General features: G+C 38.0%; 1 long non-coding RNA gene across 1 annotated transcript; it reads left to right on the top strand.

The window, feature by feature from the left end:
* Positions 1-11,059: 11,059 nt before the first annotated feature.
* On the top strand, positions 11,060-17,604 carry LOC148114274 (uncharacterized). The gene is made up of 2 exons (XR_015733950.1): positions 11,060-11,325; positions 16,121-17,604. It is a non-coding gene; the product is annotated as an uncharacterized LOC148114274 (long non-coding RNA).
* The last annotated feature ends 7,154 nt before the right edge of the window (positions 17,605-24,758 follow it).

The following is a 24,758-nucleotide window of genomic DNA, read 5'->3' as shown; positions in this document are numbered from 1 at the left end:
AATATTACCTATGAATTACTGATGTTGTGCCTTATAACTGCATTGCTTAGCTACAGAAATCTCAGTCCCAATTACTGTTGTTAACTGGGGACTACCTGTGCAGTGCCATGTCTAGAAAAACCCAAGGTGGAATATTGTTATACAGGTAGCACAGTGGTGGGTTGCTCCTGGTTCAGACCAGTTTGCAAGAACCAGTAGTAAAACCGGCAGGAGGCCCCGCCCACCGCCTTGGATGTTATCATCGGTGATATGTGCATGCACAGAAGCAAGGTGCGTGCATGAGCGAAGCTAGCGTGGATGTGCGATCCCATTGCAAACTGGTAGTAAAGGTAAGTAGAATCCATCCCTGAGGTAGTCACAATTGAACCCCAAATTTCCATTGCTAAGCAAGACAGTTATTAAGTGAGTTTTGCCCCATTTTACAACCTTTCTTTCACAACTTTCTGCTAATAACTGCATTTCACTGGATTTATTAAGTTAGTAACAAGGTTGTTAAGTGAATTTGGCTTCCTCAAAGACTTTGCTGTGAAAACATACATACATACCAGTTGCCAAGCATTGATCATGTGACCCTGGGGATATTGCAACAGTCATAAACATGAAAAATGATCTTAAATCACTTTTTAAAATGATCACTAAATGAATGGTTATAAGTCTGATACTACTTATACTGATGCTCGTCAATAATCTCTCTTACAAAATAATAAAAATTGGAAATACTGGTTTTTCTGAAATCTGTATATCATTAAAATCACAAAAGCAGGATGAAATTCAGCTGGTTCTGTCCGGCTCGGGCGAACCGGTAATGGCGGCTGCGGGAGGCACTGTCCATCCATGCGGATGTCATGATGTTGCTTTTTTGCAACGATTTTAAGCCTCTGTGCATGCGCAGAAGGCTTTGCGCATGCACAGACAATGGTGCGAGCATGCGTAGAGTGTGTGCACATTTGCAAACCGGTAGGGAAGGTAAGTGAATTTCATCCCTGCAGAAAACTGAAATTGACATTTGAGCCAGGCAGAATCCTGTATACTCAATCTCGATGTTCAACCCAAAAATCAAAGGAAAATATTTCTTTGATGGTTTAAATGAACAGGATAAAGACATGAAGAAATTCCTCCTGCCTTTGACCAGAGAAACTTTAAACTTTAAAGCTGCAGAGGAAAAAAATCTGCAAATTTTAATTTCTCTGTTATTTTGTGGTAAATTTGGCAGTACACAAGGAGGAAGCTAGGCCTTTGTTTCTAACTTTGATTTCTCTTGGGTAAAGTAGGCTGCTCATTTCAGAAATATTTTATTAAAATGCCTTTTTCCTCAGCAGTGCTGCTTGCAATATTTGTTGCCAAGAGACAGTGGTAATTTATATAGGTATTTCAAGGGGAACATTTTATTATATCAGAGCAATTCAATATATTTAAACTGGTTAGAAATCAGTTTAGGAGAGTAGTTAAATTTTGGGCGATAAGAAGGTTAATTTGTTCAACTTTTGATATATGCACAAAGCTATTTTCAAAGCTTTTGCTACAAGTCTGAATAGGGAAATGTCATTTCCTTATAGCAAAAGACATTATCTTTAATACCACATTAAAAACCGCTTTAGCCTTAATTATAGTTTATCAATACTCAAAAGGAATCCTCCTCTGTCTTATTTAGTGCAATCCATATCACTTGAGAAATAATAGACACATTTCTTCATGCTTATAAAGGCTATAAATGTCTGAGAAAGGACTCCACCTGATCACAAATGCAAATGCTTTCATTCTGAGTCACACTGTACCAAAGGTGCTTTTTCAAGAGGCAACTGGACTTTCTGGTTTTTCTTTGAAGACTTTTCGCTTCTCATCCAAAAAGCTTCTTTAGCTCTGACTGGATGATGAGGAATGGAAGGATTTATACTCCTTGTAGACAGCTGCTCATTTGAATTATTTTATAGAGTCATTGAGGCCACCTAGAGGTTTATCTGTGTCATCAGGGCCATTGAGTGGTGCAAATGGTTATGGAACCTTTTTGGAACTATTGAACTATTGAAAGGACTGTGTTTTAGACTGGAGATAGATGATGTTATATCCTTCCCTCTCTGTTGAGAGAGGGCTGTTCAATTTTGACATGGATGACCTCTTTGGCCCTCTTTCAAACCAGCAGTCCTCTGTGTCCAAAATGTGGACTTTGCTGTCTTCATAAGAGTGGCATTTGTCTTTTAAATGCAGATGGATTGCTGAATCTAGTCCTAATATGTTTGTTCTCCTATGTTGTGCCATGCATTTATGAAGGGGAAACAAAACAACCACTTTATAAGTGCATGGCATAACATAGGACAACAAACACATCAGGACTGGATTCAGCAGTCCATCTGCATTTAAAAGACAAAAGCCACTCTTTTGAAGACAGCAAAGGATTGCTGGTTTGAAAGAGGGGTCAAAGAAGCAATCTATGCCAAAATTGAACAGCCCTCTCTCAACAGAGGGGGAAGAATATAACGTCATCTATCTCCAGTCTAAAACACAATCCTTTCAACAGTTCCAAGAAGGCTCCAACCCATTTGCACCACTCAGGTGACTTTGACGACACAGATAAAAATCCAGGTGGCCTTTATGACTCATTAAAAGAATGCAAATGACCAGCTGTCTGGAAGGAGTATAAATCCTTCCATTCCTAACCATCCAGTCATAGCTGAAGAAATTTCTTGGATGAGAAGTGAAATGTCTTCAAAGAAAAATCAGAAAGTCTAGTTGCCTCTTGAAAAAGCACCTTTGGGACAACCATGACCTGGATGATTAAAAATCTCCATAGACATTCTGAGTCACCTTAATGTAGTTGGAAGAGTCAGATTTAGAAGGGAGTAACTTGGAGTAAAAATAAATAGTAGCAATATTGACAATAAGAGTATTTTGTTATTTCTGAACTAAATATCCAATGCATGCCTTTTTGAGAGCTAGGTGGAAGCAGAGGTGATCCCAATGCTCCGCTCACTCTGTCCCACAGTCTCTCTGCTTACCTGCGGCCACGCCACACATACACCTGCCCGGGCATCAGGATCATCTGCCTCTCCCATGCCTCTGCCTCCATTTGCTGCTGGTGCCACTGCACACAACTCCCGTGAGTCAGGCAGATGTGCAGCACTTCTAGATCACTTGTCTTCTCCCCCCGCCTCTGCCTCGATGCTAGGAATTAATGGTATTTGCACTGTGCCAAGGGGCCAGAGGGTTGCGGCCAGACACCATTGTTTTCTCGCCATCTCTCGTGCTGGCCACACCCATCCCTCAGGCTTATTTTTGGAATAGGGCTTATATTAGGCCCACCCCAAAAAATCAGGCTAGAGTTTGTTTTCAGGATGGGTCTTATTTTGGGGGAAATACATTATAATGCCTTATCTGACTCTGAGTACACACACTGAATTTTAATATGGTGGGATATAAAACTTTCTATAGTCTGAAACTTGTAGGGAATACTTGTTGAATGTGATGTGATGTGATAAGAAATAAAGTCGAAGAAATCTGAAGGAATTCAAATTGGAGGGGATTTATTTAGTACCTCTTAGTAAGACCTCTCCTTAAAAGAATCTACTATGATAAACAGATTACTGAATATTTGCTCCCACTCCAAGGGCCAAAAAAGACAAGATCACCTCTGGCAATCAACACTAATAACATGCAAGCATGTTGTAGTATTAGGTTTTTTTTTTGTATTTGTTTTGTTACACTTAGGTGTTAATTCTGTTTTTATTACATATGACTATGAATATAGTAAAGGGCATAATGGCTCAGTGGTTAAAAATGCTGAGCTTGGCAGCTAGAAAAGTGACTGCCCAGGTTTAAGACCCACCGCATGATGGCTGAGGTCCTGGTATTGGCCTCAGCTCTTCTAGCAGTTTGAAAGCATGCAAATGCAAGTAAATATATAGGTACCACTTCAGTGGGAAGGTAACAACATTCTGTGTGCCCTGGCGTATAGTCCTGCTGACCACATGACCATGGAAGTCTCTTTGAACAATGCTGGCTCACTTGGCTAAGAAACAGAGATGAGCTCCTCCCCCTAGAATCAGACATGACTGAATAGGGGAAACCTTTCCCTATATCTTTATGAGTATAGTGTCTTGCTTGCTTCAGTTTTCTTATTTCCTGATATTCAGTGAACTTAATTTATCTGGTTCAGATTCATAACCAAGTTTGTTTTGTTCATACTTGGAGAATAGGAGGAGAATGGTCTAATGCCTATTTATGATTACCAAATTATCATTTTTAATCATTTCTTAACTAATCTATTGTTTTAACAGCAACCCAAATTCAAAAATTAAATCAGTCAAATAATGAATATTCCATAAAGAAGTAATTAGTTATATTTACATATGAATAATTGTAATCAAGAATAATTCCTTGAAAATAGATATGAAACTTAGCGAAGAAACAGAAAGCATTTCCTTAATGTAAAAGGGGGAGGGGGAATCTTTGAACACATCTATAAACTCAAAGCATAAAACTTTTCAGAGGGAGTCGGTATTGCAGTATTTGCTTTATATTATTTGTTATGCATATTAATTATTTATAGCTTGCATTAATATAACTATCAACAGCTTTTTATCATATGTTTTGAAGAAACAAGTGTGTACATGTAATAAGATTCTATAGTACATATGTTTTTCATAGTACCAGGTAGAATAATCTCTTTTACTAATCAAGCTGTTAAATTGTTCTTTTTGTTTGAGTTTTGATGCAGATGTCTTATTGATTAGCAACAACTCCTTTCACAGACCTGTTCACACATGCACATTTTTCATCTGAGCTGCCATGACTTGGCAATTGTCAACTGAATGTGTGAATTGCCCTTGGGGTGATATTTGGGATTTTATTGTTATATTTACATTTATAATTTTAATTATTATACAATTGTGTGAATCTCTATAATTATGGATATATTTAATCACAAGGGAATGAAGAAATGAGTATTTCCTCATTTTTTTCAAGTGAGTTCCAATATAGTCCATAAGAATGGTGTAGAAGAACATTTTATTCATATATTCTCAGGAACAATTCCCCAACTTCTATCTTGCTTTTGAAAAGATACTTCTATGTGAATTTATAAGTGAGAAACCATGCAGGAAGCAAACCATAGAGAATTACACTGCAGAAATCCTACTGTCTAAACGCACGTATACATCTTACATTTGTGGTGTTGACAGATCTCTATTTTAGTATGATCTTAAAACTCTTCAGCTTTGTCAACTTTTTTGCAGTCTATATTTCTACATATTCCAAAAATTCACTTGGAGTTGAAGCACATTGTCTAGCATTAGGGATACTTACAGTTCAAGGGAATAAAATAGCTATATGTCTATATTCAAGTCAGTACAAGGAACATCATCATCATTATTTTCCAAACAACTTGGAGGGGATTTCATCTTTGTATACATTTTGAAAATGAATGCCTGGAATCTCAAATGGCACAGTCACTTAATGTTGTTATCTCACTGTTCTTTATATGTAAACCAGACTTGAGTTTGATGATCTTGCAGAAAGCTCTTAGATACTAATTTGATCTTCAATGGTGTTTATACAGTGTTTGTTATACCTGTATTTCCCTGAAAATAAGACCCTGTCTTATATTTTTTTGAACCCTGAAATAAGTGCTTGGCCTTATTGCCATGCACTCAAAAGCCCAATTGGGCTTATTATCAGGGGATGTCTTATTTTGGGGGAAACAGGGTATATTATGTATTTATGCTTTGAAATTTCCTCACATGCAAATTATCAAGAAATTATGTTATTAATCTTTCTGCTAAATCCTGTTATGCTTCTCATTGTGGTACGAGATAGTCCTGGAAGAGAGAAGTAAGGAATAAAAGAATGTTGCTCAACACCACATACTCCTAGCTGGTCATAAGATGTGAACATTATCTCAGCTGTCTAACTAAGTAACATAGGATGCTTGAAGGCAAATGCTCACTTTAATGACAACAACAAAAACACCTTTTCATACTGGGCAGGAGAAGGCAATAGTAGACAGCTTCTGTATTTTTTCAAGAAAACTATATGGTTAGAGAAGATAAAGTGACTGATGAAATACTGCCAGATGATAGGCCCCACATGTTTATTGGCACTCATCATACTATGGAATGGCATGATGAGTAATGCATTTATGACATGGGTATATTAAAGACTTTACGGTATCTAGTTACTGATATGTGACAATGGTGCAAAGATGGAATTATAATGGTAACATGGAACATTAGTACAAACATGGGAAAGTTCAACATGGTAAAATAGGAAATGAGTTAATTGCACACTGACATCTTAGGCATCAACAAATTGAATATGGAGTCATATTAGTAGTTTTCAGTTAAAAGATTATACTATTTACTACTGTGGATATGAAAAACAAAGAAGGAACAGCATTGTGTTCATATTTAGGAAAATTATAGCAAAGGCAGTACTTGGATTCAGTGCAGACAATGACCAAATAATATCAATTAAACTTCACAGACATATCATGATGATTATCCTAATATGTGGTCCAACTGCTGATGCAAAAGTAGAGTTACACAAGTCTTATGGTTGGAGACTGGAATATCAAGGTTAGAAATATAAGGAGGAAATGTAGTTGTACTGTATGGTCTAGAAAATAAAATAGAATTACTTATCAGTTTTTGCCAATCCAATTATTTCTTCATGGCTAGCATATTCTTCAAATAATTAAAATGATGCCACTTCCAGTTTGGCGTCGCGGGGATGCAATCGGGCAAAGCCACAATTGGCTAACCGTCGCTGACAGGTCTGTGGACCTACCCTGTCCTGAAGGGACAGGGGAAAAGAGAGGGACCCCTTGGGTGGCTGAGAGGAATGGGCAAGTTCCTCGGAGGCGGGAGGCAATCCTCTATGTCAGTGGCAGGGGACGGCAGCCATGGCAGCTGTCTCGAGACTGCGACAGATCGGGACAAGCAAAATGCAGGAGGAAGGAAGAAAGGACAAAGTGCTTCGGAGCCAGGTGAGTGACACCAGCCCAGGCGAGAACAACGCGTTAATGAGGACATTTATAAATAAGACCCCCAGCCTTACTAGCGGCTGAAGATCTGAGGGGCTTGAAGATTTTGGGGAAAAAAGGGGGAAAGAAGTTTTAAACCCTTTAAGAATCTTATTTCAGCACTGATTGATTGGAGGGAATTGCTTATTAGCTAAATAGAACTGGATACTTGAACTTTTTTGCTAAAACTGAAATAAACTTGAAAAAAGAAAAGCAAAATTAAGGATTTGCCACCTTTAAAAGCCAGACAAAGAGATCAAACGGATTGCTACATAAATGCTTCAAAATGGCGATTGAAGCTGTGACTAAGTGACTAAATGACTAAGTGAAAGTGTTGATTGTGGAAACTTGTTTTTTTTCTGAAAAGAACCTACTTGACTTGTTACATATTGTGGATTACCTTGAAAAGAACTATGGCTTTTTGAACTTTGGAGATTCCTATTCTGTTGTTTGATGGCTTTACAAAGAAAGAAGAAATACAATGTTTAATAAACTTTTAACTAACTAGCGCAGCAACAGAAGTCTTGGCGCAGGACCATAAGTTGAGAAGCTGATGTTTTACTGGAAAGAGACTTTATAATGGAATCAAAAGGATATGCAGAGTTTTAAGCGTGGAAGTATTGACTTTGAATTGAAATGTATATGGACTGATAAGGAAAAGAAAAAGCAAAATAGATAAATTGAATATCAATGTTTAAATGTTTAATTGTTTAAATGCTTCAAAATTTAAATGAGCTTTAAATAAAAACAAGTAGTGTTTATGGTAAACAAAGATAGAAATATTATAAAAATAGAAATGGGAAGTTAAGGTGACTAAAAGAGATATGTTCATAAAAGCATAACTTCTTGTAACATGCTTAGTTTTAATTTGATAACAAAGTGATGGATGATAATTATGATTAAATATTAATGATTTTTGATGATGTATTAAAGTACACAGATGGAAGTTATAATTGTGATTGCATTTAATATATGTTGGGAGTGATTAATATTAAGAAACAAATGGGGGAACACCCTGGAAGAGTACAGTTGGAAATAGTGGATTAATAGATAACATATGGAAAAAGAAATTTTTTAATAAGTTAGTAGAATAGAAGTTGGAGTTAATGGAGGAGAATATGCTGAGAAATCAGCCAAATAATGAAATACTGGAAATCAGCCAAATAATAGGTGGAGTTGAGGAGGAGAATGCTGTTAATCAGCCAAATAATAGGTGGAGTTGAGGAGGAGAATGCTGTTAATCAGCCAAATAATAGGCAGAGTTAAGGAGGAGAATGCTGTTAATCAGCCAAAACAAAATATGCTGGAAATCAGCCAAAACAGTGGAAAATGCTGGTACTCAGCCAAATAGAAGGGGGAGTTAAGGAGGATAATATGCTGTAAACTCAGCCAAAATATGCTATGCTGGAAATCAGCCAAATAATAGGTGGAGTAATGGAGGAGAATGAGGAGAATATATTGAAGAATAATTATTAATAAGGGGTGAAAAAGAAAACGTTGTGATAATTAAAATGAAATGGTAAATTTTGAGATTTCTGTGTAAAAGTTTAAGAACATGATAGGATAGATTGGGTTTAGAAAATGAGAAAAATAGAAAGAAATTTTGATTAAAATTGAAATAAAAATTGAGTTGTATACACTTGGAAATTAAGATTTGTGGTGATAAAATTGTAAGGTAAATATATAGATTAATAGAATTGATTATCTTTGTGTTTAATGTTGATGCTAAAAGGAGCAAGGGATAAAAAATTTAGATAAAGTGGTATTGAATTTTGATTTATAATTGAATTTATAATTGAATATAGAAAGGAGTTTTGCCTTAGTAGGAGATTAGGATGTATGATGAGATAATAGAAAAATTTATTAAGATGTTGGAATTTATGTTAAAATTGTTTGTTTTTCATTTGTTAAATTAGTGTACCCATTTGTGACCGGACCAAGACTTCATTCTTGAAAAAAAAATATTTTTTACGTTTATGTTGGAAAAAAAATAAAAAATTCTTTACAAAAAAATAATAATTAAAATGATGCCTATATAAATGGGCATCACCAGATAGAGGACTACAGGAATTAAATTAGCTATATTATTAATACAAGAAAATGGAATTTATAATAGGAAAATCTGGACAGAAGGTGACTGGAAGAGATATGAACTGCTTATATTCAAGTTCCAAATCATGATAAAGTGGAAGAACAATACCAATTAATTCCCATAATGTGATCTTGAGCATATACACATTTTCAAGGAGAGCATCAGGAATTTCTTTGAAATCATAAAACTCATAAATATGGAAGAACAGGAATAGTGAAATGAAATCAAAGAGGTTGTTATGGACAAAACTGAAATGAGACTGCCAAAAATCAAGAATAGAAGAAACCAAATTGAATATTAGAAAAGATGGTGGAAATTGCCAAGAAGAGAAAAGAAGCCATTGCCAAGAAAGAAAAATATCTCAGGCAGGAAATTAATAAATAATTAGAGAGAAGAGACAAAAAACTAGTATTAAACATTATTTGTATATACTCCAGAGGTGGTAACAGATGGTATAAATTTAAAAAGTTTTCTAAAAACAATCATCAAATTTGTAAGAAAAGTCCAGCCACAAACTTCTATACTAAAGGATGCCAATGGACACAGAAGACTGAAACAGTAACTGAAACAGAAGATCAAATTAACAATTGATATACTGAAAATTTACAATTAGAAAATTCAAGTCCAAGTTATCTCAGAAGATGTTTATTTACCAGAACCTCTAGTACAGGGCTGTCAAACTCAAGGCTCGGGAACTGGATTCGGCCCATGGGGTGCTTAGATCTGGCCCGCAGGCTACCCTGGAAACAGTGAAGGACTGGGCCACGGTGCCTCTGCTAGTGAAAACAGAGCACAGGAGGGCCGCACACAGCCGTCCTGAGCTCCATTTTCACTGGCAGAGGGTTGCAGAGCCAGTCGCAGCCAAAAATAGAGCTCGTGAGGGCCACATGCAACTCTCGTGAGTTCCATTTTTGCTGGCAGAGGGTTGCAAGAGGCTGTCGCAGCCAAAAACGGAGCTCTGGAGCCCGTTTTCACTGGCAGAGCACTCAGGCCACCTTAGGTGATGAGTGACATCAATCTGGCCATACCCACTCTGGTCATACCTACCCCGCCCCTCCCCCCCAGGTCAAACAGAACCCTGATGCGGCCCTCAATGAAATCTAGTTTGTCACCGTGTTTTAAGCTATTTCACATGATTGCAGGAACTACAAGTAAGGATAAGAACCTTGACTATTACCTAAAGTTTTTGACAGACTGCATGTCAGAGCAATAATATGCATTTTACACCTGAAAAAGTAGGCACATTCTCATAGATTCAAACTCACATCTGCACAGCCTTTCTTCACTTCACTAAGACAAGAGTGATAGCACTTTTTTAGGATCTCAGAATCTTAGCCAATCTCGCCAGTATCTCAGACTTGCATTTCTACTTAGATCTCTGATGAATCAAATTTATCACCTCTGGAAACTTAAAACTACCGCTTCTCAATCTATTTGCATGAGCATGTGATTAAAATATGAGACATATTCATGAAATAATAATAATAATAATAATAATAATAATAATAATAATAATAATAGTGAGAAATGTAAGAATTATTCCTGTAAAAGCATAACCTGAGTTATGCCATTTTAAAATCATGTTAAGGCTTTATTTTACCTTGTATAACCTGATTATATAATTTAGCTGACATTTAAGAATATGAGAAAGGAACTGTAATTCCTGTGTTTTTGAGAATATGTTTATTTTGCAGGAAATATGCTCTTGGGTCAATTTGCCCTCATTAATTAAAGGAAGTACACAATTGATGTTTTTGAGGGGTATTTCTGTTGGGAATTGGGGAATTTCCAGGGTGGATCATGTACTACATATGTTATATACGATGTTATGTAAGATCTGAAACTGATTCCCAAGGGATTCTGATGTTTATTCTGATGTTCCTGAAGACTATAAAAACTCATGTAATTTGTAGATTTTTTGTCTTTCATCTCCTCCAGAGAGAAAGGCCCTTTGCAAAGAATAAACTCTGTCCCAGGATTATTTTAGTCTCTGTCTCTTTAAAACGGTAATGGGGTTTTCCTGTTGATCACAATTGGTGCCCGAAGGGACTGAAAACATTCTGTCTGGAGGGGAATTCCCTGATACGTGTGCACATACACTGATTTCAGTGAGATGGGGTTATTTCCTTTCCAGCCGGAATTGCTTTTCTATGAACCTTGAGGCAGAGACATGAATGCCTGGACAGAGAGAAACGTTCCTGAAGGCTTCGGTGCACCAGGAGTGAGTATATGTTTTCTTTTTGGTGGTTTGGATTTGGGTATGTTTGTGTGTGTATGGCCTGTATGATTTGTGTGTATAATTAGTGTTATACAGGCTAGGGACAGTATGGGGCCTTTACTAGGGAAAAGTGCTGCTGAGACTGAAATATCCTCAATCCCTCATATCTCCATTAGGGAAATTGTTAACACAGTGGTCAGAGGATTGGTTGAAAGTTTATACAAAGGTATTAGATAAGGTGAATTATTGTAAGGAGTTTTGGCTGATGTTTGTGTTGATACAGCCTAATTATAGGTGGAGTAAGTTTGGGGAGTCAGACCCATATTGGATCAATGCTTTGAAGAACGTTTTGGTGAAAAAAGGAAGTTGAAAGCTCAATTGTTATATGTTGAACCTCAGTTCCATGTTCAGTAGTTTGACCCTCTTCCCAGAGAAGTTCTAGAGTTTTGTATGGGAAGGAAGAAGAAGAGGAAGGCTGGGATCCTTTAGTTTATGCTACATGCTCACCTCCCCCTCCTTCGTATAATCCAAGTTGTAGGTGGAATTGATGTTGCTGCTGGGAGCAGAAAGGAAGAGACTTTGGCAGGGCAGTAATATAGGCAGCTGGAGAAGGAGTTGGGTGAATTGTCAGTAACTGTGAAACAGAATCCATCCACTTCTCCTCGTGTTACATGTTCACAAACTAAAGGAATGTTTCCTTTAAGAGGAATGCCGAATGGTATTGTGACTTTTACGAATGTGTCTTTGACATCTTCTGATCTGGAAGATTATAAAAGAAACATGCCGTCTTTACAGGCGGATTTGATCAAGTTGTCTGAATCATTGGATTTATTCCTGGGACCCAATCTGTATACTTTTGTCGAGTTACAGCATATATTGGGTTATTTGTTCTCCCCTGAGGAGAGGTCACAAATTCGAAAGGCAGCTATGGCTTTTTTGGGATAAAATCCAAGTGGGGGCTGCTCAACCCGTTGCTGCCGATGTTAAGTCTCCATTAGTTGATCCTGGTTGGAATAATAATAATTTAGCCGATCGGAAGCAAATGGAGGGAGTTAAGACAGCTGTACCTCAAGGAAGAAACTCTAACAAAAGTTTTTGAGGTAGAACAGTTGTGGGAAGAAACACCATCTGTGTTTCTGGAAAATATTAAGGACAATTTGAATAAGCACACTGGTCTTTCTCCTGAAACGCCGGCTTATGAGTCCTTAATGAAAATGAAATTTGTGACAAAATCATGGCCAGACATACAGAAGCTTGAAAATTGGGCTACTACTGATATTGCTGCTCTGTTGAAAGAAGCTCAAAAGATCTATGTGAATAGGGACGAGACCAAGACTAGAAGAGAAAGAAAGAAAAGTCAAATGATGGTGTCTGGGTTGCAACAGACAGGAGAGGGAAAGGAGTTAGTTGGAAGAGGAAAAGGTTTTGTGAAACTTCTGTTGCAATGTGGCGACAGTGTCCTGGAATTGGGAGAGGATTACTCCAGTGGAAAAAAGCCTAGTGTTGGTGGATTGGAAAGCAAAAAGTGCTTTGTGTGTGTAAAGAAGAGGCATTTTGCTAGAACTTGTCCTGAGAAGAGAATGATTAGTGGGTCCAGAAGAGGAGGATCATGTGTTTTTAATAGATACGGGTGCGACTAGAACCTCTATTTGTAAATTGCCTAGAGGAGTGCATCCCACAAGTGTAACTATTAAGATAAAGGGTGTCAAGGTTATACCTTTTGATGTGCCATTGGTGAAGAATGTGCAATCGAGTTGTGGAAAGTGTATTATACGTTTGGATGTGATATTTGTTCCAGAAGTAGGTATTAATCTGTTTGGGAGGGATGCATTGTCTCTTCTGGGATGTGAGCTTGGTATACAGATCTTTCTTGTTCTTGGATGAGGCAGAAAACTCTGTAGGAATGTGGTAAGGAAGGGTTATTGTTCTTCCTACCTGAGGTTGAACGCGAATATTTTGTCTTTGATTAATGTGATGTGATGGTGATGGTGTGCCGGCGAATTAAGTGACCTTCTTGGCTTAAGCTTGAAGCTGTGGAAAGCGGGTGTGGTTAGGGCCCGAAATCAAGTTTTTGATTAAAAACCGCATCCTGAAGTTTTCCACTGCTTGAGGAATAGGCTACAAGATGTCAAGGATGAAAATGAAATGGGTATCTGAAGGGATGGAACCTTCCCAGGTTTTATTCCAGGTTTGCAAATGTTGTTAAATGGTATGTGTGTGTGATAAGAGTTGTGTAGGCAATAGAGCTCATTGTCTTGTAAAAAAAATAATAATACTGAGAATGATAATAAAGCTCCCTGAAGTATTTATGCTGACTAATTGGTAGGGAGAAGGCATGTGTGTGTAGGAATACACTAAAAGGTCTGATTGCAGAATAAATATGAGTGTGTGTGGTAAGCCCTTAAATGGGGGTGGTACGGTGATCCTGATATTTGTGAATGCCTGTGCGTTGAACCCCTGAGAGATCTCCTTTTGTATAATGAAATAGTGAGTGGCAAGAGTTTGTTGTTGTAGTTGTTGTTATGTTGTAATAGCAAGTGTTTGAATGAGCAAGTGAGAGATGAGAGAGATCCTATGGAGAAGTAGGATTAGGAAGAGGTATTTCCGATGTTAAATGGAGACAGGAGTAGTATTTTTCCTCCCTATATTTTCCCTGTTTTTTTGTTCTGAACAAGAGAAGTAGGAAAGGGGGGGGGGGAGGTGCGGTTTGTTTTCCCTTTTACACATTTTTTTTTCCTTTGCTGAGTTTGTCTGAGAGAAAGGAGGGGCGGATGGGTGATTTGATCCTGCATTGTTTCTGACTGCATTGGCAGCTATGCAGATGTATTTCCTGTCCTGCTCTGAGTTTTGATTTTATTTTTGTTTGTGAAATGTTTGAGGTGTTTAAATAAATCTATATAATAGAGAAGTGACATTGAAAGTTTAAAACAATTATTTTTGGGAGTAGAGACCCGGAGTACCTCTATTAGGTGATTTTCTTTTGCTTTTTGAAGTTTTTTTATTACCCTCTTTTGTGTTTTTATGTCTGTGCATTTGATTTTGAATGCTGAGAAGGAGATTTCTAGATACCGGATACTGGATAGTCTGGGGAATAGTTGACTATGTTATTTTAGCTTAGTGTTATCCAGGTAGGGATGTTCCCTTGAGGGAAGAATTACTGGTAGAAGGTAAAGATGGACTTTTGGTCTGGTTAGCTAGGAAGTTACCTGTAAGTTAGTCTGTATAGACTTATGGTTTAGACTTGTGAATTTAGATTAAGCTTGCATTTCTTTGAAGTTATGGAAATAGTTTAGCTAATTTGTGATAGAGGTGTGGTGTGATTCCTCCGAAGTGGGGAGAGTTGAGTATTTATTGAGACTTTATTGATTTATTGATAGTTAATTTCAAACTAAGTTGTTTGGAAGAAAGGTTTGTAAAGTTGAAGGAAGTAATAATATAGTGTTGCTCCAGTGTTATGTTTGCCTGGTTTAAGGAGAAAATTTCCACTTGTCTGTAGCAGTAGAAGATGGTATAACCAAAGGAGTGTTGGTTCGCATGTGGACTGGGAACTAAAAGGTGGTGCACAAATGCTAGGTTTGGTTTGGTTCTCTTGACAAAAAAGAATTTAAATTTAGTTGAATTTCTGTCAGGAGAGAGAGATGGGACGATGTGGAACGAAATGGTGTGGTTATGAATAAATGAATTGAGAATGGGATGAGACTGAATGGTTATGCAGTTGTGAATGGAGACACTACTGAGATATTGAAAGCTGGAAAGTTACCGTTTGAATGGTCAGTGCAGACATGTGAGTTTTTTGCTTTATTGTAAGCATTGCACATATTAACTAATGAGGTAGGGAATATTCATGCTGATTTAAAGTATGCTTATGGTATCTTACATACTTTTGGGATAATCTGGATTGAAAGGGGGTTGATATTTAGTAAAAGGAATTGCAACAGGTGGAACTTATCACAGCTGTTTTAAAGGCAGCTGAGGATCCTTCTAAACTTGATATTATACAAATAGTGGATGAAGGGGTGTGTAAGTGAATGGGAAATGGATTAAAGATGGGGTGCAAATTTTTACTAAAGCTGTGATGTGGAATGTGATTGAACGAGTGCATGAGGGAATCCATTGGGGAACGCAAGCACTTATTGATTTTATTAAATGTATATGCATATATGTCTGTAGGGGTATGTATACAATAGTTATACAAATGGTACGGAAATGAATACATTGTGTATGTAAAAAAAAAACATGTAGAGATTTGACCATTTGGCCTTTTCAATGAATCCAAGTAGATTACATTGAAATGCCGGTGGTGTGACCATTGATAATAATAGTGGATTATTTTACTGGATGGTTTGAAGCCTTTCTTTGTGTAAAGACAGGTGCTCAGAAGATTGTTAAATCATATTGGAGCGAATAATACCCAAATATGCATTGGTTGATCTTATTGATAGTGATAGGGGTACACATTTCATTGTCCAGGTGATGAAGGTTATGGAACAATTAGGAATTGATTGGCAACTACATTTATTGTTCACGCCAAGTTCTACAGGGCGTTGTGAATGTGCTAATCAGATAAGTAAATCTATGTTATAAAAATTAATGTTAGAGCTTCAACTACCTTGGACAAAGTGTTTGCCTTTAGCTCTATTAAAAATAGGAACTAGTCCTAGGAAAGATCTGGGGATATCTACATATGAAATGATGTTTGGATTGCCATATGCGGGAAAGTTGAGATGCCTAGGATAGAATTGAAAGATGTTTTCTGAAAATATATACAGGGACTGTCCCAGTGTTTTTCTCATTTAAGGTAAAAAGAACAGAATCCACCTCTTGATTTCCAAGCACATGAATACAAAAGCGGAGACTGGGTCCGATAAAAGCCATTACTGAGAAGAAGTTGCAGCCGGTGTGGGGAAGGATTGTTCCAAGTTCTGCTAACTACAGAGTCGGCTGTAAGGACTAAGAAACAAGGCTGGGTATGCTATTCCAGAGTCAAGAGACTGATGGCTTTGCCTTATGGAAGGACAGTTGCTACGGAACCTGCAAACCCTCTTAAACTGACTTTTTGATGATAAACCTTAGACAATTGGGGACCAATGGATGGAAGAAGAGATTTGTATTTGGCTAGGAGTAGTAATAATTCTTGTTGTGTTTCTGATTGTATTGAGGAAAGATATTATTGATTGGTGTAAATCTATGTTTTGGTATCCAGTGGATGTAAGTTCTCCTCGATTGATTGACGAATTGGAGGTAAGATAATAATCTTTTATCTCTTTGGACAATACGTTGGGGGAGCTAGTTAACTAGGAATAATGATTTTTTGTGGTAGTGTTTGTTATTCTACAGGTGCGGATAGGAATGGGGATTTTGGCTGTGTTGCCTAGTTACCCTATAACATGGTAGCAGCTATGTTTCCATACTGAACTTGAGCACCGTTATTCTCTTATAGAAACACCACTAACCCTAATAGATACCACTGAGGAAGTTGAGATATGTATTAAGTCATCTTTTGAAGATGGTGTGTGCCAAGTGCAACCGTACATATGAGATAGTTCCTCAGTACATTGACCTTACAAATAGAATGGAATTTTTATATAAGCAATGCACTGAGCTATTTGGTAATTATACACCTTCATACAAGAAGTTTCGGATTTTGGAGGAAGGGTTACATTTTCCATGTCTAAGGATACAAGCTCCCTCCAAGTTAATGTTTTTATGTGGTAACATGGCATTGCCCAAATTACCTATTGTATGGAGAGGAGTTTCTATACTATTACAGGATATTCATAATTTACAGGAATAAACTGATAAAGAGGAGAATTGGGGATTGTGAGAAATAAGAATTATTCCTGTAAAAGCATAACCTGAGTTACGCCATTTTAAAATCATGTTAAGGCTTTATTTTACCTTGTATAACCTGATTATATAATTTAGCTGACATTTAAGAACATGAGAAAGGAACTGTGTAATTCCTGTGTTTTTGAGAATATGTTTATCTTGCAGGAAATATGCTCTTGGGTCAATTTGCCCTCATTAATTAAAGGAAGTACACAATTGATGTTTTTGAGGGGTATTTCTGTTGGAAATTGGGGAATTTCCAGGGTGGATCATGTACTACATATGTTATATACGATGTTATGTAAGATCTGAAACTGATTCCCAAGGGATTCTGACGTGTATTCTGATGTTCCTGAAGACTATAAAAACTCATGTAATTTGTTGTTTTTTTTGTCTTTCATCTCCTCCAGAGAGAAAGGCCCTTTGCAAAGAATAAACTCTGTCCCAGGATTATTTTAGTCTCTGTCTCTTTAAAACGGTAATGGGGTTTTCCTGTCGATCACAATAATAATAATAAAAATAAAAAACAAAAGCAGAATATAAGAAAGAAGTAATTGAGCAGTGAGCTGAAAATTGGAAACACAAAGCTCTGCATGGCCAATACTTGAAAAGTATTGAAGGCAAAACTGACCAGAAACTAACTTGGAACTGGTTAAGATCAGGAGTACTGAAAAAAGAAACAGAAAGCTTTATTTTGGCAGCTCAAGAACAAGCCCTAGCCACAAACTGCATGAAGGCAAAAATTCAACATGTTACCACCAACAGCAAATACCGCCTCTGCAATGAGAAAGATGAGACAGTCGACCACCTAATCAGTGGGTGCAGCAAAATTTCACAAACTGACTACCTACAACGCCATGACCGTGTTGCTAAGATCATTCACTGGAAATTGTGCCAGAAGTTTGGATTTGAGTATAGCAAAAACCACTGGGAACATCAGGTTGAGAAAGTTTTAGAGAATGAGAAACTCAAGATCTTGTGGGACTTTAGGATTCAGACTGACAGGCACTTGGTCCACAACACACCTGACATAACAATAGTTGAAAATAAAAAAGTATGGTTCATTGACATTGCAATACCTGGTGATGCACGGATTGAAGATAAGCAGCAAGGAAAAAATCACAAAGTACCGGGACTTGCAAATTGAAGTTGAGTGACTGTGGAAAAAGAAATCGTGTGTTGTCCCGATTGTAACTGGAGCCCTTGAAGCAATACCCAAAGGGCTACCCCGCTATTTAGAAATTCTAAATTTGCCGGACTTGAACATTTTGACTCTACAAAAAACCATCTTACTCGGAACAGCTTACATCCTCCGACGATACCTTAACAGTTCCTAGGTCCTTGGTTAGGACTCGAGCTGCTGAGCTATTAACCAGCCTCAAAGGCTGTGAATCTCACTAAAGATTAAATAATAATAATAATAATAATAATAATAATAATAATAATAATAATAATAATAATAATAATAATTTTATTTCTATACTGCCCTTCTCCTGGAGGACTCAGGGTGGTGTACAGCCTATTAAAAGCACAAAGACAAACATCAATTAAAAATAATTAAAATTATTAAATAGTTTCGGCTCAAATTTAAAACCCCCCAAATTTAAAACACCTAATTTAAAATCTTTACATTGATAGCCCGGCCTGGCGGAACAGCAGGGACTTGAGGGCACAGCGAAATACATGGAGGTCAGAGATCTTACGCATTTCCGGGGGCAGTTCATTCCACAGGGCAGGGGCTCCCACAGAGAAGGCCCTCCCCCTGGGTGTTGCCAGCCAACATAACTTGGCCGATGGCACCCTGAGGAGACCCTCTCTGTGGGAGCAGATAGGCCGGTGGGAGGCTATTGGTGGCAGAAGTCGGTCTCGAAGGTACCCGGGTCCTATGCCATGGAGCGCTTTAAAGGTGGTAACCAGCACCTTGAATTGCACCCGGAAGACCACTGGGAGCCAGTGCAGCTCGCGCAGGAGGGGTGTCACGTGGGCACAATGGGTTGCGCCCATAACCACCCGCACGGCCGCATTCTGGACCAGTTGGAGTCTGTGAGTGCTCTTCAAGGGGAGCCCCATGTAGAGAGCATTACAATAGTCCAGCCGGGAGGTGACAAGGGCATGAGTGACCGTGTGCAAGGTGTCCCGGTCCAGAAAGGGCTGCAACTGGCGAATCAGGTGAACCTGATAAAATGTCCCCCTGGCCACGGCTGTCATATGCGTCCAGGAGGACCCCCAGATTGCGAGCCCTCTCTGTGGGGGGCAGAGATTCACCACCAATAGTCAGCGATGGCACCAGCTGACTATATAGGGATGCCGGAAGCCACAGCCACTTGGTCTTGGAAGGGTTGAGTCTGAGCCTATTTCTCCCCATCCAGACCCGCACGGCCTCCAGGCAGCGAGACATCACATCAAGGGCATCGTTGGGATGGTCTGGGGTGTAGATGTACAGCTGAGTGTCATCAGTGTACTGATGGACTCTCACCCCAAAACCACGGATGATCTCACCCAGCGGCTTCACATGAATGTTGAACAGAAGGGGCGAGAGAACCGACCCTTGCGGCACTCCCCATGTGAGGCGCCTCAATGTCGACCTCTGCCCCACTGCCAACACAAACTGCAAACGGTCAGAGAGGAAGGAGGAGAACCACTGCAGTACAGTGCCCCTTATTCCTAACCCCCTAAAGACTCCAGGCTTAGTTTCTTCATGTTAAAAAGAGGTAACTCAATTCTATCTCTTATCAGAGAAGAACAAGAACGCGCAGCATACCATCAGACCAAATATTCTAGGCCAGGGATGTCAAACTTGATTTCTTCATATATTTTTTCTTATTTTTTTACAAACATATCACATCAATGCGTGAACAAGGTGGCACCTGCGTGTCATACATTCTAATACGAATAAAACTAGTAAAATTAGTCAGAATCAATCAACTTATATATTTCTAATAATGATACACAATTATAATAAGTTGCAATCCATCATTGTTTAATTATTCCATGTTTTCCTTTTTGTTACTTTTATTTTATTATATAACAGAGTCTAACATTCCCCCTTCTTTTATTTCTATCACTTATTCTAACTTTTAATCATATCACCTTTTACTGAAAAACATTTTATGTCTATCCTACCTAACTTCTAATCGTGTCACCTACCTTAAAAAAAAAGAAAGAAGAGAGAGAGAGAGAGAAGGAAAAGCAAATCAGAACAACGACAAAGAAAAGAAATCATCTATCCATTGTCTCTTGCCCAATACTTTAGTTGCTATGCTTTTTTAAATTTGCCTCCAACATTCCTCTCTAGAATCTTTATCTCTATCTCTAACTGCTCCTTGACTATTCAATCTAGGTATTTCTCCCACCTCTACCTTCTTCCACTGCCTAATTTCCAAGATTTCTACCTGGGTCCCTATTTCCCTTTCAAACATATCTTAGTACATTTCCCCCCTGATTTAATTCATCTATCACTTATTTCCATTGTTGTCTCCTCATTGTCTTCTTCTTCCTTCATTTCTTCTGTTGTCTCCTCCCTTTCCTGGGCGTCTTGATCTTTACTCATCATCCCTTGTATGGTTTTTTTCCAAGATCTCCTTAAATCCTTCCTCCGTGATGTCTTTTGTATTTTGAAAAAGTAAAGCCATCTCCTTTGAAATTCCACTAATTTCTTCCTTTAAAAGCATCTTATTTTATTTTTAAAGAATTCAACTTTTGTCCAACAGTCCAAAAACTATTTATTCAGTCCTTAAGTTGCTCTTCAAGAAGTACACTGGTCCCAGTTCTTTATGTCCCATAGGTTAACAGTCAATTCCATTTAAGTAATCCCAGAGGTTATCAAAATCCTCTTTGCATCTCCTTTACAAGTTCAATCTTCTAGCATAAGATTCAGGGATTCCTTTAAAAACTTCCTTATTTTCATATTTGGGTCTCCAGTAAACATAGGGTAGTTAAAAGTAACCCAGTAGGTATTTTCACAGTCTTTCCTGTAGATATTTCCAGACCTGTAATTTTCCCTTTCGTCAGCAGGTGGCACTCTCATCTTAAATTGTAATATTGCCACAATTCCAGCGTTCTTTTGATCGTAGAAGAATTATAAAAGCAGAATAAGTTTAGTAAGTAAATGATTCCAGCATTTTAAAATGCCTTTCCAGTACCATGTCTTGCCAGTTTAAGAATCCAATTTTCCGTCTATTTCAAAATTTATTATTTTTCTCTCCTGCACCCTTCACTTCCGGTCTAGTAATTGCTGATAATTACTTGGAGTGCTCAGACGCCACTAACAGATAATTCTGAGCAGATAGTTCTAAATTATTCCTTGGGGTTGAATTTAAAGCAAAAAGAAAATCCTCTTCCCCAGTTCCAGTCACTGGTCACCTACTTTGCTCCAGCACCAGTCTTAGATGTTCATCGGTTGTCCCAGCTTTGTAGCAGCCATCTTCAGCTGCCTCTTCTTCTTGCTGTGACTGAGAGGGAAAAAGAATCCTGGGTCCAGCAGGAGAGCTGCGACTCTCCTCGACCTCTCAGAGTACCCCTCTTTGCTTCACTGGTTTTGGCTCCTCATGGAGCCCACAAACAGGAAGAATTCAGCACAGGGAATGCGGAGACCCGTTTCCTTTGTCTGAAGAGTGACGCGACGTCAACCAGAAGTCCATGTCAAACTTGATTTCATTGAAGGCCGCATCAGGGTTGTGTTTGACTTGGAGGGCCAATGGGTGGTGGGGGTCAGGGTGAGTGCAGCCATGGTGGGCGTTTGACACAGGCTCAAGATGCATTTTTTCCCTTTGCTAGACAAAGGGAGATTTATTTTCTGGCACAAATAGTTTCAATTCCATGATGTAGGGATTAAAGATATGTAGAGTTCCCAGCTGCTATGAGGCTTGACTCTTTTGTATAAGAGCAGAGCATAAATTAACTGACAATTTCTCCAGATGTCTCTAAAAACTGTCTGTCCAACAGTCCATCAATGTTTGTTAGTACCTCTGACATAGCCTTAGAAGAGGACTTAATATTAGTAATAATTTACAAAATTGATATACCACCCAATTCTCAATGACCCTGGGTGGCTCACAACAATAAAAAAATTTACAATTAAATCAATCACAGGTAAAAGATTAAAATGAAAGATGACAAACTCAGTAATACGAAGGGGCTCATTCTCTGTCATCAAAGACCTGGGTGAAGAGCCAGATGTTTTTGGCTCTTCTGAACAACAGTCATCCAGATCTTTGAAGGTACCTAGTTCTAGCTGGCAAATGCTGCTGAAGACAAGGTGAAGAAGCCAAAACAGGCCACAGAAATTGATGTATCTTCTAATGAACTTCTATTTAGAAAATGATTTGAAAGAGAAAGACAGGATAGAAACATAGATAGAGATAACAGAGAGATAGAGATACTGTAAGGAGAGCCGCAGTGGCACAGTTGTTAAAATGCTGTGCTGCAGGCTACTTCTATTGACTGCCGGCTGACTGCAATTTGGCAGTTTGAATCTCACCAGGCTCAAAGTTGAGTCAGCCTTGAGTCAGCCTTCCATCCTTCTGAGGTCAGTAAAACGAGGACCCAGATTGTTGGAGGCATTATGCTGACTCTTATGAGTCCTCTTAGAGAGGACTGTAAAGTACTGTGAAGCAGTATATAAGTCTAAATGCTATTGCTATGCTATCGCTATAAAGACATTTAGCCAGTGTCCCATTTCTTCTATAGCACAGTCATTCCTTCTCCCTCAATCATCCCTAGATATTTCTTTTTCTATGTCCCACATAGAAACTATTTCTTTTGGCCTGCATCGGGGCGCTACTAATTACAGCAATGATTGGTAGATATAGGCCTCCCATAAAAAAGCCAAATTTGTTTCTGTTCAAACTTAAAGTTTGACATGTGCTATTAAAATATCCTTTGTACACCCAATGGTGATCAGATTTAATTCTGTTAAATCTCCTTTCTTTGGTCTCGGTATGTAACCTCTTCTATTCTATTGGCTACTGTATTGCTCTCCAGATCTGCTGGCATTGTTTGGTAAAATAATAATGATGATGTTATCTATTCAGTTATGTTCAATTCTTGATGTTTCTATGAGCTACATCTTCTGATCTGTGATACACAGGAAATGCCTGTACCCAGAAAATAATTGACAGAGAGTTGTGAGATAAGACAAGAATACAGTTTATTTAATTATTTCTTTGCAAAGGTCCCCCCCAAAGTGAGGGAGCAATTACCATCCTTTCTCGCCGTCTTTTATACAATTTTCAGGTTACATCTTACAGGATACAAGCATGTCCCTTGAGTACAATTTCAGACTTTATATAATAGATGAACACATGATATTCCCATTATGGAAAGTCCCCATAATTCCAGTATATAAAAATACCCTACTTAACAATATTGCTAACACGTGTATATCAGCATAACAAGTAATATCAGCATATACGCACTTCCCTTTCTTAACGAGGTCAAGCCGACCTGGACATCTCAAGAACACAACTTCCTCTAAAAACACAGGAACCACACATCCTGTTCTCACACTCCTTAAACTGTCAGCTAAATTATATACTCAGGTTATACAGAGTAAAATAAGGCCTTAACATGATTTTAAAATGGAGTAACTTAGGCTATATTGTTTTACAGGAATAACCCTAATTTCTTTATTTCTCACTGTTGCAATATTTTCAGGATCAGACTCAATAATAATAATGAGAGTTAGAAGTTTAAATATATTTCTCTTTAATTATAATAGGCATTCTATATTCACTGAATATTCACAGATAGAAGCGAAGAAAATGGTGAAGGTGGCTCCTTATATATACAAAGGGTGGAGCCAAGAGTGGGAGTGGTGAATTATGAATACATTAAGAGTCAAAGAATAAGTTAACCCCTGATATCCCATATATACATTATTTACACATTAGGGAATAAGGCATTTACATCTGACAAATCCCCCTCTAAATGCCGGTTCGCTATACAACACCAATTACATTCAGATTCAGGACAATATAAGACATACAATTTGGAAGTTAAGTATTTGTGCTGTTTAGAAGGTAAAGGCTTCGTCAATATGTCAGCTAATTGTTCAGAGGTATCACAATGCACTGCTTTGATAAATCCATCTTGAGACAATTGTCTCACATGCTTAAATTTTATATCTATATGCCTGGATCTTTGTCCAATGGCATCGGATCTAGATATTTCAATGGCTGCTTTGTTGTCTTCATGCATAACAAAAGGCAAAGCAGGTTTTTTCCAAACATCTGAAATTAAATCATTAAACCATACAAGGTTATTTGCAGCTTTGGATAAACAAACATATTCCGCTTCTGTTGTTGAAGTGGCTACCAGTTCTTGTTTACCAGTGTACCAGTAAACTGGACAGTCATTTAACAGAAAAATATAACCAGAAGTACTTTTTCTGCATGATATATCTCCAGCCCAATCCGCATCTGCGTAACATGTAAATTTTGGTTCTATATTATCACTAGGTTCTAATACTAGGCAAAAGTCTAATGTACTTTTCAGATATCTTAAAATTCTTTTGACAGCTTCCCAGTGATACACTGTTGGTTTGCTAACGTGCCTTGATAATAAATTGAGTGGTAATGCAATATCTGGCCTAGTCCAATTAGATATAT

This window comes from Pantherophis guttatus, chromosome 4 (assembly GCF_059756535.1).
Source record: "Pantherophis guttatus breed Tessera chromosome 4, ASM5975653v1, whole genome shotgun sequence".
Taxonomy (NCBI): Eukaryota; Metazoa; Chordata; class Lepidosauria; order Squamata; family Colubridae; genus Pantherophis; species Pantherophis guttatus.
The sequence above is the reverse complement of the archived record's forward strand: the minus strand, read 5'-3'. Positions and strand labels throughout refer to the sequence as shown.